The sequence below is a fragment of the Ranitomeya variabilis genome, chromosome 8 (assembly GCF_051348905.1).
Source record: "Ranitomeya variabilis isolate aRanVar5 chromosome 8, aRanVar5.hap1, whole genome shotgun sequence".
Taxonomy (NCBI): Eukaryota; Metazoa; Chordata; class Amphibia; order Anura; family Dendrobatidae; genus Ranitomeya; species Ranitomeya variabilis.
Window position 1 is genome coordinate 23,143,267 of NC_135239.1, and position 15,344 is coordinate 23,158,610.

Sequence of the window (15,344 nt, forward strand, 5' to 3'; positions counted from 1 at the left end):
GAATCCATTTGCTCATCTCTTTGAGTATTATGTAAAATGTGTGTAGCAGAATTATCTTTTTACTATATGGCAGCCAGTGGCGTAACTTGCAAATTTTTAATAGTATTGGTCTCATATTGGCAAAAAGCACTTTTTGGGCCCCCCTAGACTGCAGGACCTAAGTGCCATAGCAACAACTGCACCTATTGTAGTTATGCTCCTGATGGCAGCATTTTGAGGGCTGATATTAGAAGAAGAAAACTGTCTAAAATGACAAATAGAGGTTTACCACGACAGAGAGGGGCCAGAAGACTGCATCATCTGATTTCACATACTCCTGCACTGATTAGAAGCACCTCACCATCATATTAAACGGTGCAGGTCTCTGCTAGCAGAGCAGGGGTTAATCTGTTCAGTGGAAAGCTCCTGGAGCTTTCCTGTTTTGATGGCCTCTGTTGTTCAGTGTTGGTCACTCCCCTCTGCTACATATAGGCGCCTCTGGCAATCAGGGATTGCCAGTGTTAGTTTTATGCTACCTGGTTTGGGAGCTGATGGCTGTTTGAGGTGTTTTGGAGTGTTTTTCAAGAGACTGTTGCGTGATGATGTGTCTGTGTGCATATCCTTGTCCTCGCCTATTAGTTTTTTCCTTCCTTTAGTTCCCGGTGTTCCACTCTGTTGTTTATGAGTACATATCTGTGTGATTGATGTTTTCATTTATCCCTGTACGTCTTTCCTTGTCAGTCTGGTTTGTGTATTCTTATACACTATACCTCCCCTGGGCGGGGGAGGGAACAGATAAAGGCTAATTTAGGAGCTCAGCAAGGCACTTGGCCCTGGTGTCATCACCATCAGAAGTGATACGGAGAGCAAGGGTGCACCTAACCTTAGGGATAGTGAAGGAGCCCCTAGCCCCAGGATATCCTGCAACAGTGCCCTGACATTAAGTCAGTCAAAAAGTATTGCAAAGCCCTGGTCCATAAAGTCCAGACGCCAGAATAAGAGTCTACGGCCATTGGACCAAACCACCTCCTACTTGAAGGAATTGGTGAAACATCAAAAGAGGCACCGGAGATGTCACAGAGCTTTTGTTCTGCAGCCATGTACTACTGACGTGACTTGATACAATATATAACCCAGGGAGGAATAGATGCGGCAGCGGCCTTCTTCCGTAATTCCATCTTTGTTGTGGACTTTCTTCTCTATGCAGGCAACAAGGAGCGAATTATGAAAATTCAATGCTTTTAATCTGACAAATGTGAACAGTTTCATGGGCCGCAGCTCAGATTATTAGCCTAGGAATTCCTGCTAATGGCATTCACGCTTGGGTAAGACAAAAAATTTCTATGTGTCAAATGAAAAGGCCCTTTCTTCTCCTTCCAATTTGCTGGCATCTCGTCAATTCTCTGAGCTGACATTCCTTAAAATATTTAATTCTGGCATGAAAATAGGATAAATCTTTCCCCATAATACGAAGTGATGATGGGAACGGAGCAGATGCTGCTATGGCGTATTGTTTTTTTAATTAAACACTTTAGAAGACTGTAATGAGCAAAAAATTCAGCTGGAAATCCACTCAGGATTAATCTGTGTTTTTCTAGGAATGTTGGAGAACTTAAATCACATATCCACATTTTATATGAGAGGATTGCGACGAGAGAAGCTTTTTTTTGCGCTTAAAGCGGTATTTTGGTAAAAAGAAGTTATCACGTATCCAAACAGTAGATTGATAACTACTATATTGGTCAGGGACCAAATGCTGAGGATCCCCCCACTGACAGAAAGAAGGGGGCGCTTCTGTCCATAATTTAAATGGAGCCTTGGTTGAGCATGCTCACAGCCACGCCATTCATTCTCTATGGGACTGCTCTATGGAGCCCAAATATAGACAAGTCCAAAAGATTTCCTCTAATGATCACTTTAGAATTGTATATCAAACTCACACGACTGTGTCCATTATCCCTGTACTGTGACATCACTGAGTTAATTATTCCTGTACTGTGACACCACAGTGTGTATTATCCCTGTACTGTGACATCACAGTGTTTATTATGGGGGGAGAGAGAAATAGGAGAAGTACTGACACAGTGTGATTTATCAGTGATGTGGTGAATCTGCATCTATCCTGCTGCATTTCAATTACAATCGCACATTTTGTTTTCCTTTATTCTTGATGCACTAGAAAGCAGAAGCAAGTTAGCACAATAGTTTTTGCATAAAGAAAAAAATCAGAAACCAGTGTCCGTCAGAGATGGAGTGCTTACTTGTTACAAGTGTATGTACTGAGTTTTTGCAGTTCTTCTGCAATCCTCTTTATGAAGGAGGGATAATTTGTTTTAAAAATATAATAGAAAATTGCTCAAAATTCAGACATTTAGCTGCGACTGACTAACTCACAAAATGTGCGTGTTGCAAGCTTTTTTTATGGCACATGTTTTCCTTGTCAAATTTTATATCTGTACATGCCACACCAATAGAGTGACCTGTTACAGGTGATAGCTTTGTGGACATGTACCTGCCATTTATTATTACCGGTACATCATTTTTGGGAATGGGGTGAATTTTGCTAAATAAAAAATTAAATATAAAAATTGTAGACATTTAACTATGTCTGTTTTTGCACACCTGTTTTACGAGTCCAATTTGAAAACCATACATCTCACATCTATACATCTATACTGCCGCCTTCTGCCATGTTTTACTTTCTATATATGCATGGTACTTACCAACCTTGCATTTCATATTATGTGATTTTTGGCAAAGGTTGAATATTTGAGGTTGAAACGATTGTCAAACGTTGATTATCGTGTTGTACAAAATATATGGTAAAAGAAAAAGTGATAATGGCAATGTACAGTGTATTGTAACAGACAAAATAACCCATATTATGGCTAAGAATGTGAAAGCCGCTAGCAGCAGCCTAAGAACCTCCTCCGCCACTGCTGCTGGTTGTCTGAACAGCACTACTAACAAACGCGGGATGCAAGTCCTTTGCGCCTGGCAAGCATGTTACTGGAAAAAGGAGGGCGCTATTGAATACATGGCAGATCACTCATCCCAGTCAAAGCAGGAGGATGTTACCTCTGACAACGACCTTATCAGTTTGATTCAGTGTCCTGCACAGAGTCAACTGCCTAATCCCAATTACTAAGAGGGATAATTTTTGGAACATTTTTTAATTTAAAAAAACTTGATATCACTGCATTTATTATCCCTGTACTTTGACATGACTGTATTTATTGTTAGCTAGACTGTGATGTTTGGTTGTTGAACATGCAGCCTAATTGTAGCAAATTATGGACAACCCTCACTATTTTTCTCTGTTTGATTGGTCTTCTGCTTAATTTCAGGGGGTAGGAAGAATTTTGGGGTCTGAGAAGTGGCACCACTGCAGAAGGAGGGTGGAGGGCGCAGTCATCTCTGAGTTCAGAGTGGAGCTGTTGTACATCAGTCCTTTACTTTTCCTAGACTTACACAACTTCTGGTCCCAGATACATTTTGCTTTTCGGGGTCTTTAACTTTTGGGCACCTGGCTTTGGATTCATGAGCCTGGAAGTCATTGTATCCATTAGTCTGACTGCTGGATAAGAACCATCTCTGTTGGGCTGATTACCCCGTACTTCCTGGGAAAATTACTTTTGTGGTAACCACAGAAATACATTGACTCCCTGACCCCCCAAACTGCTGCTCACCATAATTACTATACCGGGCACAGCCAACATGCTAAGATCATGACAAATCTAATTATGTCAATAACGCTCCATGATATTCCTGCTCTCGGGCGTCTCCTCCGAGACTTTTTTTCTGCCCTATTAAAATACATTTTGGAAAATTGATACATGAATTTCAAACAAAGGCAACAGATGTTGGTAATTTCACCAGCACTGCGGACTCTCTCCATGTGTCATGGGATATTTGTCTTCAGCGAGTCATACGCGAATTTCTCATATAGGATTGATAGCATCAAACTGAACGTACACAGGGAAGATGGACGATCTGAAAGAGAAATTTGGGCCAATAAGTCTGAGCTGTGCGGGTCACTTGGTCATATCACAGTGGGGAGGAAGGGGGCGAAGAAATGAAAATCCTGCAATGTTTTGAAATGATGTTTTCAAAATAAGTTTACACTTCAGCCCAGGAATGTAATAATGTCCTCCCCAGAATGTCCTGCTCCACAGCTCAGTCACCGGGGATCCGCTATCCCGCCTCTTTCATTAATATTGATTTTTAGTGTTTCCCCATCACGGTCGTGCTCTTCGCTATCATTCTGACCTCATGAAGCTTGTTATGTCCCATAACAGTAACAGTGCATATGTTTTAATAAAAAAATAATATTGACATTTAGGGGTGTGATGATGTCACAATCTTCAGTCACATGACTTCATCTTCCATACATACCTAGAGTTTATGGACTTTGTGTGCATGTGGCTATGTCCCTTGAAGGTGTTGCACTATCCATAGACATACCGCCAGACCAACCCAGATCCAGACTGACATTCTTAGATTTGGGAACCTGTCCCAGGAGGTTTGGGGTATGTCCCACTTTCATCTGTATTTGTGCACAGGCTAGATGGTGGATCAGGTAGCTGACGGCTCCCAGTGCACCCACTGCGGCATCTAAGGCACAAGAAGTCACCTACTGTGCAAAGTCTCACACAGCATCGAGAGACAGGTCTGCTCTGCTCATTGTGGGAATTGAACTAGGTGAGTATTTGTTGTTTTTTTCTAACCCATTCTAAGTGAAACTATGGAGTCATCAAACTGTGTGGGGAGCACTGTGGGGGCATCATATTCTGTGGGGTCATCATACTGTGTGGGGAGCAATGTGGGGCTATCATACTGTGTGTGAGCAGAGTTGTGGCATCCTATTGTGTGGAGAGTACTGTGGGGGCATCAAGCGCTGTGGGGAGCAGTGTGGGGCTATCATAATGTGTGTGGGCAGAGTAGGGGCATCATACTGTGTGGATAGCACTGTGGGGGCATCATACTGTGTGGGGGCATCATACTGTTTGGGGAGCACTGTGGGGGCACCATACTATGCAGGAGCATCATATTGTGTGAGGAGCACTGTGGGGGCATCATACTGTGTGGGGAGCATTGTTGGGATATCATAATGTCTGTTGGTAGAGTAGAATCATAGAATGTTAGAGTTGGAAGGGACCTCCTGGGTCATCTGGTCCAACCCCCTGCTCAAAGCAGGATTCACTAAATCATCCCAGACAGATGTCCGCTCTTCTCTGAACTTGCTCCAGTTTGTTCATGTCTTTTTAAAATGTGATGCCCAAAACTGGACACAGTATTCCAGATGAGGTCTGACCAAAGAGGAGTAGAGGAGGATAATTACTTCACGTGATCTAGACTGTATGCTTCTGTTAATACATCCCAGAATTGTATTTGCCTTTTTTGCTGCTGCATCACACTGTTGACTCAAGTTCAGTCTGTGATCTACTAGTATACCCAAGTCTTTTTCACATGTGATGTTGCTTAGCCCTATTCCTCCTATTCTGTATATGTTTTTTTCATTTTTATTGCCCAGATATAGTACTTTGCATTTTTCCTTGTTAAAAACCATTCTGTTAGTTGTTTTCCACTGCTCCAGTTTATTTATATTGTTTTGAATCCCCTCTCTCTTCTCTAGTATTAGCTATCCCTCCTAGCTTTGTGTCATCAGCAAATTTAATCAGTGTACCCTCAATTCCTTCATCTAAATCATTGATAAAGATGTTGAACAATACATGGCCCAGGACATAGCCCTGTGGTACCCCACTTGAGACATTCTTCCAACTGGATGTGCAGCCATTTACGACCACTCTTTGGGTCCTATCACTAAGCCAGATATGAATCCACATAACATTAGCCTTGTTCATTCCATACTTAGTCATTTTTTCAATAAGGATGGTGTGAGATACTTTGGCAAATGCTTTGCTGAAGTCAAGATATACTATATCTACAGCATTTCCCTAATCCACCCAGCCAGTGATTCTGTCATAAAAGGAAATTAAGTTAGTCTGAAATTACTTATTAGTTACAACTCCATGCTGACGCTGGTTAATCACTTCATTTTTATCCAGGTACTTACATACATGTTGCTTAATAATTTGTTCAAAGAACTTTCCTGGTATGGAAGTCAAACTTACCATCCTATAGTTCCCTGGGTCCACCTTCTTCCCCTTTTTGAAGATAGGAACAACATTTGCTCTTCTCCAGTCTTCTGGGACTTCTCCTGTTCTCCAATAATTTTCAAAGATTATGGAGAGTTCAAAAATGTCTTCTGCTATCTCCTTCAGTACTCTGGGGTGTAATTCATCTGGACCTGGAGACTTGAATTAATTTATGTTAGCTAAGTGTTTCATTGCTATCTTTCTGTTTATAGATATCCTGGATTCTTCTATTCCTCAAACAGGACAGTGAAGATCAGTTGATGTTACAGTTCCTTTCTAAGAGAAAACAGATGCAAAATAGGAATTTAAAAGTTCGGCCTTCTCAACATCCTTTCTTACCATTTCATTATTTTTATCCTGTGAAAATCCTATAGCATATTTGACTTTTCTTTTACTTTTGATATATCCCAAAAATCCTTTTTTTTATTCCTTTTGACGTCTCTTGCAAGCCTTAATTCATTTTCAGCTTTAGATAATCTGATTTGTGCCCTGCAGGTTCTGCAGACAGCATTATATTCTTCTTTAGATATGCCCCTCTCTTTCCATTTGATAAATATTTCTTCCTTTTTAGCATGTGTTTAAGTTCTGTGTTCATCCATCCTGGTTTCCTTAAATGCTTCACATTCTTCCCTCTTTTTGGAATTGTTAACGATTGTGCTTTGAGAATCTAATTTTTCAAGATTTCCCATCCTTCCTGGACATTTTTGTCCTTAAGGACATCGAGCTATTGGATCCCTCCGATTCTCTTTCTGAGTCCCTTAAAATCTGCCTTTCTGAAATCTAACCTTGAAGTTTGTTTCTTCACAGGTCTTCCTCCTCTAGTTATCCAAAATTCTAAAATAGCATGGTCGCTACCTCCTAGGGTCCCAGCCACTCTTACCTCCTCAACCATTTACTCCCTATTTATAAGAGTTAGATCCAAGGTAGCAGATCTCCTTGTTTTCTCCCTTACCTTTTGGAAGATAAAGTTGTCAGCAAGAGATGATAAGAATTTGTTTCACCTGTTAGTTTTGCCTGAGAGAGATTCCCAACAAATGTCTGGATAGTTGAAATCTCCCATGACCACTATGTCATATTTTTTTGGAGAACTTGGCCATTTGATGCATAAAGAGTTCATCCATATCTTCATGTTGCACAGGCGGCCTGTGGTAAATGCCTACAATGGTGTCCTTTCCATTGTTCTGTCCTTGTATTCTTACTCAAACAGTTTCCAAAGAACTCCCAGTCTTTGAAGCTTCAATCTCTGTGCAGATATACACTTTTCTAACATACAATGCGACACCTCCTCTTTGGCCAAAATCCAGTGCTCTTTGAGCTCTTGGAGACTCTTCACTTATCCCAAAATGCACTGGGAACATGCAAATTCTCTCCTCAGGACGCCTCCCCTGGTTTACCTATGTCCTCTTTTCAGCTGCAACAGCCAAAATCCAGTCTTCTTTGACCTCCTGGAGAATCTTCACTTATCCCAGAATGCACTGGGAATATGCAAATTCTCTCCTCTGGACTCCTCCCTTGGTTTACCAATGCCCTCCTTTCAGCAGCAACGGTCAAAATCCAGTGTTCTTTGGGCTCTTGGAGACTCTTCACTTATCCCAAAATGCACTGGGAATATGCAAATTCTCCTCTCAGAACTCCTACCTTGGTTTACTGATGTCCTCCTTTCAGCTGCAACAACCAAAATCCAGTGTTCTTTGAGCTCTTGGAGACTCTTAACGTATCCCAGAACGCACTAGGAACATGCAAATTTTCTCCTCCCCTGTTTTACCGATGTTCTCTTTTCAGCTGTAACGGCCCAAATCCAGTGTTCTTTGGGTTCTCAGAGACTCCTCACTTATCCCAGAATGTATTGGGAATATGCAAATTATTTTCTCTAGTTTACCAATGTTCACCTTTTGGCTGCTAGGGCCAAAATCCAGTGTTCTTTGACCTCATGGAGAATCTTCACTTATCCCAGAAAGCAAAGGGAATATGCGAATTCTCTCATCGGGACGCCTCACCTGGTTTACCGATATCCTCCTGTTAGCTGCATCGGTCAAAATCCAGTGTTATTTGGGCTCTTTGGAGAATCTTCACTTATCCGAGAATGCATTGGGAATATGCAAATTATCTTCTCTGGACTCCTCCTTTCAGCTGCAGCGGCCAAACTCTAGTGTTCTTTGAGCTCCTGGAGATTCTTCACTTATCCCAGAACGCACTGAGAATATGCAAATTTTCTCCTCAGAACGCCTCCCCTGGTTTACCAACGTCCTCCTTTCAGCTGCAATGGCCAAAATCCAATGTTTTTTTTGAGCTCTTGAAGACTCTTCACTTATCCCAGAATGCACTGGGAATATGCAAATTCTCTCCTCAGGACTCCTCCTTTCAGCTGCAGCGGCCAAACTCTAGTGTTCTTTGAGCTCCTGGAGATTTTTCACTTATCCCAGAATGCACTGAGAATATGCAAATTCTCTCCTCAGAACGCCTCCCCTGGTTTACCAACGTCCTCCTTTCAGCTGCAACGGCCAAAATCCAGTGCTCTTTTAGCCTCTTCACTTATCCCAAAATGCACTGGGAGCATGAAAATTCTCTCCTCAGAATGCCTCCCCTAGTTTACCAACGTCCTCCTTTCAGCTGCAACGGCCAAAATCCAGTCTTCTTTGACCTCTTGGAGAATCTTCACTTATTCCAGAACTAACGTGCTGGGAATATGCAAATTCTCTCCTCAGTACTCCTCTTTTCAGCTGCAGCGGCCAAAATCTAGTGTTCTTTGAGCTCTTGGAGATTCATCACTTATCCCAGAACGCACTGGGAATATGTAAATTCTCCTCTCTGGACTCCTCCCTTGGTTTACCAATGTCCTCCTTTCAGCTGCAATGGCCAAAATCCAGTGTTCTTTGAGCTCTTGGAGACTCTTCACTTATCCCAGAATGCACTAGGAACATGCAAATTTTCTCCTCAGGACTCCTCCCCTGGTTTACCGATGTCCTCCTTTCAGCTGCAACAGCCAAAATCCAGTGTTCTTTAAGCTCTTGGAGAATCTTCACTTACCCCAGAATGTAGTGGGAATTTGCAAATTCTCTTCTCTGGACTCCTCCCCCTGGTTTACCGATGTCCACATTTTGGCTGCTATGGCCAAAATCCAGTGTTCTTTGACCTCTTGGAGACTCTTCACTTATCCCAGAACGCACTGGGAATATGCAAATTCTCTCCTCAGGACTCCTCCTTTCCACTGCAGCAGCCAAAATCCAGTGTTCTTTGAGCTCTTGGAGACTTTTCACTTATCCCAGCACACACTGGGAATATGCAAATTCTCTCAGCAGGACTCCTCCCCTGGTTTACCAATGTCCGCCTTTCAGCTCCAAAGGCCAAAATCCAGTGTTATTTGGGCTCTTGGAGACCCTTCACTTATAACAGAACGCACTGGGAATATGAAAATTCTCTTCTCAGGACTCCTCCCTTGGTTTACCAATGTCCTCCTTTCAGGTGCAACGGCCAAAACCCAGTGTTCTTTGAGCTCTTGGAGACGCTTCACTTACCCCAGAATGCACTGTGAATATGCAAATTCTCTCAGCAGGACTATTCATTTGGTTTACCAACGTCCTCCTTTCAGCTGCAATGGCCAAAATCCAGTGTTCTTTGAGCTCTTGGAGAATCTTCACTTATCCCAGAACGCACTGGGAATATGCAAGTTCTCTCCTCAGGACTCCTCCTTTCAGCTCCAGCTGCCAAAATCTAGTGTTCTTTGAGCTCTTGGAGATTCTTCACTTATCCCAGAATGCACTGGGAATATCCAAATTCTCCTCTCTGGAATCCTCCCTTGGTTTACTGATGTCTCCCTTTCAGCTGCAACAGCCAAAATCCAGTGTTTTTTTAACTCTTGGAGACTCTTCACTTATCCCAGAGCACACTAGGAACATGCAAATTTTCTCTTCAGGACTCCTTCCCTGTTTTACCGATGTCCTCCTTTCTGCTGCAGCGGCCAAAATCCAATGTTCTTTGAGCTCTTGGAGATTGTTCACTTAGCCCAGAATGGAATATGCAAATTCTCTCCTCCGGACTTCTCCCTTGGCTTACCTATGTCCTCTTTTCAGCTGCAATGGCCAAAATCCTGTGTCCTATGAGCTCTTGGAGACTCTTCGCTTATCCCAGAATGGACTGGGAATATGCAAATTCTCTCCTCCGGACTCCTCTCCTGAGTAGGAGCATCATACTACGTGGACAGCACTGTTGGGGCATCATACTGTGTGAGGAGCACTGTGGGGGCATCATATTATATGAGGAGCATTGTAGGGGCATCATATTGTGTGGGGAGCACAGTTGGGATATCATGCGGTCTGTGGGCAGAGTAGGAACATCATACTGTGTGGAGAGCACTGTGGGGGCATCATATTATGTGAGGAGCACTGTGGGGGCATCATATTGTAGGAGGAGCACTGTGAGGGCATCATATTGTGGGAGGAGCACTGTGAGGACATCATACTGTGTGAAGGGCATTGTGGAGGTATCATACTGTGTGAAGAGCACCGTGGGGGCATCATAATGTGTGGGGAGCACTGTGGAGGCATCATATTGTTTGGGGGCACTGTGGGGGCATCATATTATGTGAGGAGCACTGTGGGGGCATCATATTCTGGGAGGAGCACTGTGAGGACATCATACTGTGTGAAGCGCATGATACTGTTTGGGGAGCAATGTGGGGGTGCCATACTGTGTGGGGGCATTATATTGTGTGAGGCGCACTGTGGCGGCATCATACTGTTTGGGGAGCACTGTGGAGGCATCATGTTGTGTGAGGAGTACTGCGGAGAATCATATTATGGGAGGAGCACACTGAGGATATCATACTGTGTGAAGGGCATTGTGGAGGTATCATACTGTGTGAAGGGTAGTGTAGAGGAGCATAATTCTGTGTGGGGAGCACTCTCGGGGCATCACAATGTATGATGGTCACTATGGGCCTATGATACTGTGTGGAAGCACTGTTGGGTCACCAGATTATGTAGCAGCACTGTGGAAGAATCCTGCCTTGTAGGGGAATGCACTGAGAGGGCAGCATAATGTGTGAACTGCACCATGGGGGCATCATATAGTGGCCCACTGTTCTGCGTGGGAAGGCATCATACTGTACTGGGGGGAAACTAAGAGGTTTCACTAGAAGTGTATTTTTTGTTCATGTGTGCAGAAAAAGGACTGGGCAAGGTTAGGGCTTTGTGCTGCAGTACACATTCTGCTTTCATGTCTTTAAAGTTGAGGTTTATGCATAGGTTAGACGATAACTTACTCATCACCTGGAGACAGCGGAGTACAGCGCTCTACTGTCCCTGTCGGTGACACAGATGATTATTACAGAGGTGGAGCACACGATCAGCCACTGCTCCACTTAGATTGGGCCCTGCAGAGCACTGTTCTCGGTATCTGCGGGGTCCCAGCAGTTGGACCTCTAGTTATCTGCAAGTTATCCCATGTTCTGTAGTTATAAATCTTTTCAGGGTTGATCCTATTGATGTTTGCATTAATTAGTAACCAGTACACCCAGCATTGTGTTATGTGGCCATTATGAATTGGAACTCAATGGATCGACAGTAGTCATACACAACTGTGCCATCTCATTCAATTGTGACTGGAGTGAGGAGGAATGGAGGATTAGGACCCCCAGTCTTTTGATTAGGAAACTAAATCCCACCCTAGCAAAGGTTACTCCAGTGGTCTCCAGCTTTGAAGTCTCTTTATTCATCATCACTACTGAGGTCTCTGCTTGACCCAACAATCACAGGACAAGGCAATCTGGTGGCTGAAGAACAGGACACTCCCTACTCATCTGGAGACCATTGGAGTGGTCTTCAATGAAGCCATGAGGTTTAGAGAAGATACATTCTTTTATGCTAAAATTCACCATTCCTTACCTCCATTATACCTTTAAATCTCTATAGTGTTCAATTTACACCTGTGCCCCTTAGTGGCTATATCAAAATTGCATCTTCTTTATGGTCCTTCCATCCTGTAGAAGTCAATGGAAACCTTAGGAGATGATGATTTGTCGTTTACTTGGATAAAATGACTAGATCTGAATTACGAATCTTGCATCGTAGCCGCTCCACCTTCTTGTGGAGATCTCGCTCAAGTCCTCCCAAATTCCACAATCCACCCTCATCCCTTGATAATCTCTTGGAGAAGTGTCACATTTGGACCTGTCACAAACACATGAAGACAAATCCCGTGGATTCCTGAGCGCTGACCTCACGCCATGGCTGAGGTAATCACTTTCGCAATTTGTTTTTGACTCCATGTGTAAGATCTACGAATGTGGCTGAACTCATTTCAGAAGACGGATGACGGTTGTGAGTCAAGAATTCATGTGCTCGGCCATCTCGTCCTCTTGGGGGCTTCTATCCGTGTAGCCAGGGTTGTTCGTTCTCCGAGGGGGAATCAGCTGGATGAATCCCAGATGTTTGATTTGCACTGAGAAGTAGAGCTAACATCTTATAATTCGCAGATGGTCTGAAGGCACTTAGCGGTGGCCATGTGGCAATAATTTCACCACTGGAGTCTTTTCAGAGCAATAACTCAGAGCGCTGCAGATAAATGATGAGACTAATCAGCTAATAAATGTTCAAACTGCAAAGCACTGCACAGATTGATTGTCCTTGTCAGTATTTCGGTAGAACATTCGAGACGCGTCATTGTCACTATTGCACTGTGTCATCGCTACTAACATTGAGGCTGTCAAATTATAAAATGGAAATTTTTTCGTCCAGCTTTTTTCGTCCAGAAACAGCGCGAAACAATGCCACTCGTGTGTATGGTCATGTCTGGCATTGCAGCTTGTTAACTATAGTGCCCCCATAAGTAACAAACTTAGGGCGTATACGTTTAGGCTAAAGTATCCCCAATGGGAAGCAACTGAACTGAGCTAAAAGCTATTTTGGTACATGAATAAGAGGTACATGATTTCATGCAAATATGTCTATGCCAAAAGAGTAAATGTAGATGAAACATAGCACGTCATGGCAAACGCTAAAGTGCCAACCATAATGCCAATTATGATGTTACAGAGCAAAACAACCAGCCCAGCTAGAGAGAACCAGCCAAGGTACAGCCTCAATGAGGGTCAACATCTGGTGTGCAAGAAGTGTGGCTACAAAGGATTGTTATTGGTCATTCCTGAATTTGGTGCAGCAGGTTCTAATGGTCCGCCATGACCCTACCTTTGGGGCCTAAAACTATAAAAAAAAATCCATTCCATTGGTTGGAAGTTGATATTTGTAGACTGTATTAGACGGTTATGATACACATAAGGTGGGGCATAAATAGAAGGTACTACATGGGCACCAGCCAACTTCTGGTGGTTGTCACTCATTTACAACATATTGCCAACTCAGGGGATAGATCATAAGAAGAGATGATAGAATCTTTTGAAATCTGAAGTCAGCGGGTTTAACAATTTTTTTGTTTAAAAAAAGTTGCAATTTTGCAATTCATAAGGAATCAATTCGCTGCTAAACAAAGCCTCGAAATGCCCTGAGAAGATGTGTGTAACACTCTGAGGTGTCCTAGGATTGAATCCAATTCCTTTTAAGCTCTTCATTAACACAAATACAGCCTTAGTAATGTCAAAGTGATCTCACCATAGAAGCGGATGGTAACTAGTGGTAACCAACAGTCCATTCAATTACACGGTACACTGGCAGAATTTTAATGTTATTTAAGTTTAAAAAATGTTCCAAAAATTATCTTAAGGTACCTTCACACAAAGTGATGCTGCAGCAATAGCGACAACGATGCCGATTGCTGCAGCGTCGCTGTTTGATCGCTGGGGAGCTGTCACACAGACCGCTCTCCAGCGACCAACGATGCCGAGGTCCCCGGGTAACCAGGGTAAACATCGGGTTGCTAAGCGCAGGGCCGCGCTTAGTAACCCGATGTTTAACCTGGTTACCAGCGTAAAAGTAAAAAAAACAAACAGCACATACTCACCTGCGCGTCCCCCAGCGTCTGCTTCCTGACACTGACTGAGCTCCGGCCCTAACAGCACAGCGGTGACGTCACCGCTGTGCTTTCACTTTCACTTTAGGGCCGGCGCTCAGTAAGCGTCAGGAAGCAGACGCTGGGGGACGCGCAGGTGAGTATGTACTGTTTGTTTTTTTTACTTTTACGCTGGTAACCAGGGTAAACATCAGGTTACTAAGCGCGGCCCTGCGCTTGGTAACCCGATGTTTACCCTGGTTACCAGTGTAAAACATCGCTGGTATCGTTGCTTTTGCTTTCAAGCACAACGATACACGGCGATCGGACGACCAAATAAAGTTCTGGACTTTATTCAGCGACCAGCGACATCACAGCAGGATCCTGATCGCTGCTGCGTGTCAAACTAAACGATATCGCTAAAAGAGACGGAGGGGGCGTGGCCTAATCAAGGAGGCGTGTCGGCTGCTTCTCCTGCTGGCTGTGCGGGAGAAGTGAGTCTCCCGCCAGGGCCGTGGGGTATCCGGTACCGGGTCCGGTGTTCACAGGGGGATGTCACGGTGGCGACCCAGTCTGTGGACCTGGGTGCCCATGTAAAAGGGAAATTGAACACAGTTTATGTTCGTGACGTCACCTGTGGTATTCGGTCAGTGGGGACCAATGCTGCTCTAAAGGGGTCCTCTGGGGTGATGTTATGGCGGCTAGATGGTATAACTTCCCACAGGTGAAGTGTGTCCCCAGGGTTCCCGGTGTGTAGATGGAAGATGGTGAATGGTGCAGTAAAGAATGAGAACACAGGTTCGCAGTCTCTTTACCTGGTTTACTGAAGACTTCAGGCAGCCACAGTCCAGGGCACCAGATCACAGGGCAGGCAGGGTCCGGGCCGGCTTGGAGGCAAGTTGGGAGTCCTCTTTTCCAGGTGGAGATTAAAGCTTTCCTCTAGCGCGGTGGTATTGTAGTCCCTTACTGCCTATGGCTTCACATAAGGTCCTCACAGTTCTTGTCTCTGTCCCCATATAGGATAGGACAATACCTGTATGACAGGTAACTCGAGCCTTTTTACAGGGACTCTATCACGCCCCGGGTTCTATGTGTTACTGTGTATTCAGGTGTGTGTGGCGGACAGGTAACTTGCAATTCAGCTGTCCTGCCGGTCTCTGATGTAAGTCTTAGGGCTCATATTCTTTTGCGAAAAAAGTACGAGTGCAATCCGATAAAAAATCGGATTGCACTCGGACCAATGTTATTCAATAGGTGACATCTCAT

General features: G+C 43.9%; 1 long non-coding RNA gene across 1 annotated transcript in view; it reads right to left on the reverse strand.

The window, feature by feature from the left end:
* The window catches only part of LOC143787660 (uncharacterized), a 67,481-nt gene extending 52,359 nt beyond the window's left edge, over positions 1–15,122 (reverse strand). Inside the window, exon 1 of the long non-coding RNA XR_013218424.1 lies at positions 14,894–15,122. This is a non-coding gene — a long non-coding RNA (uncharacterized LOC143787660). The remainder of the gene's footprint in view (positions 1–14,893) is intronic.
* Positions 15,123–15,344: the final 222 nt, after the last annotated feature.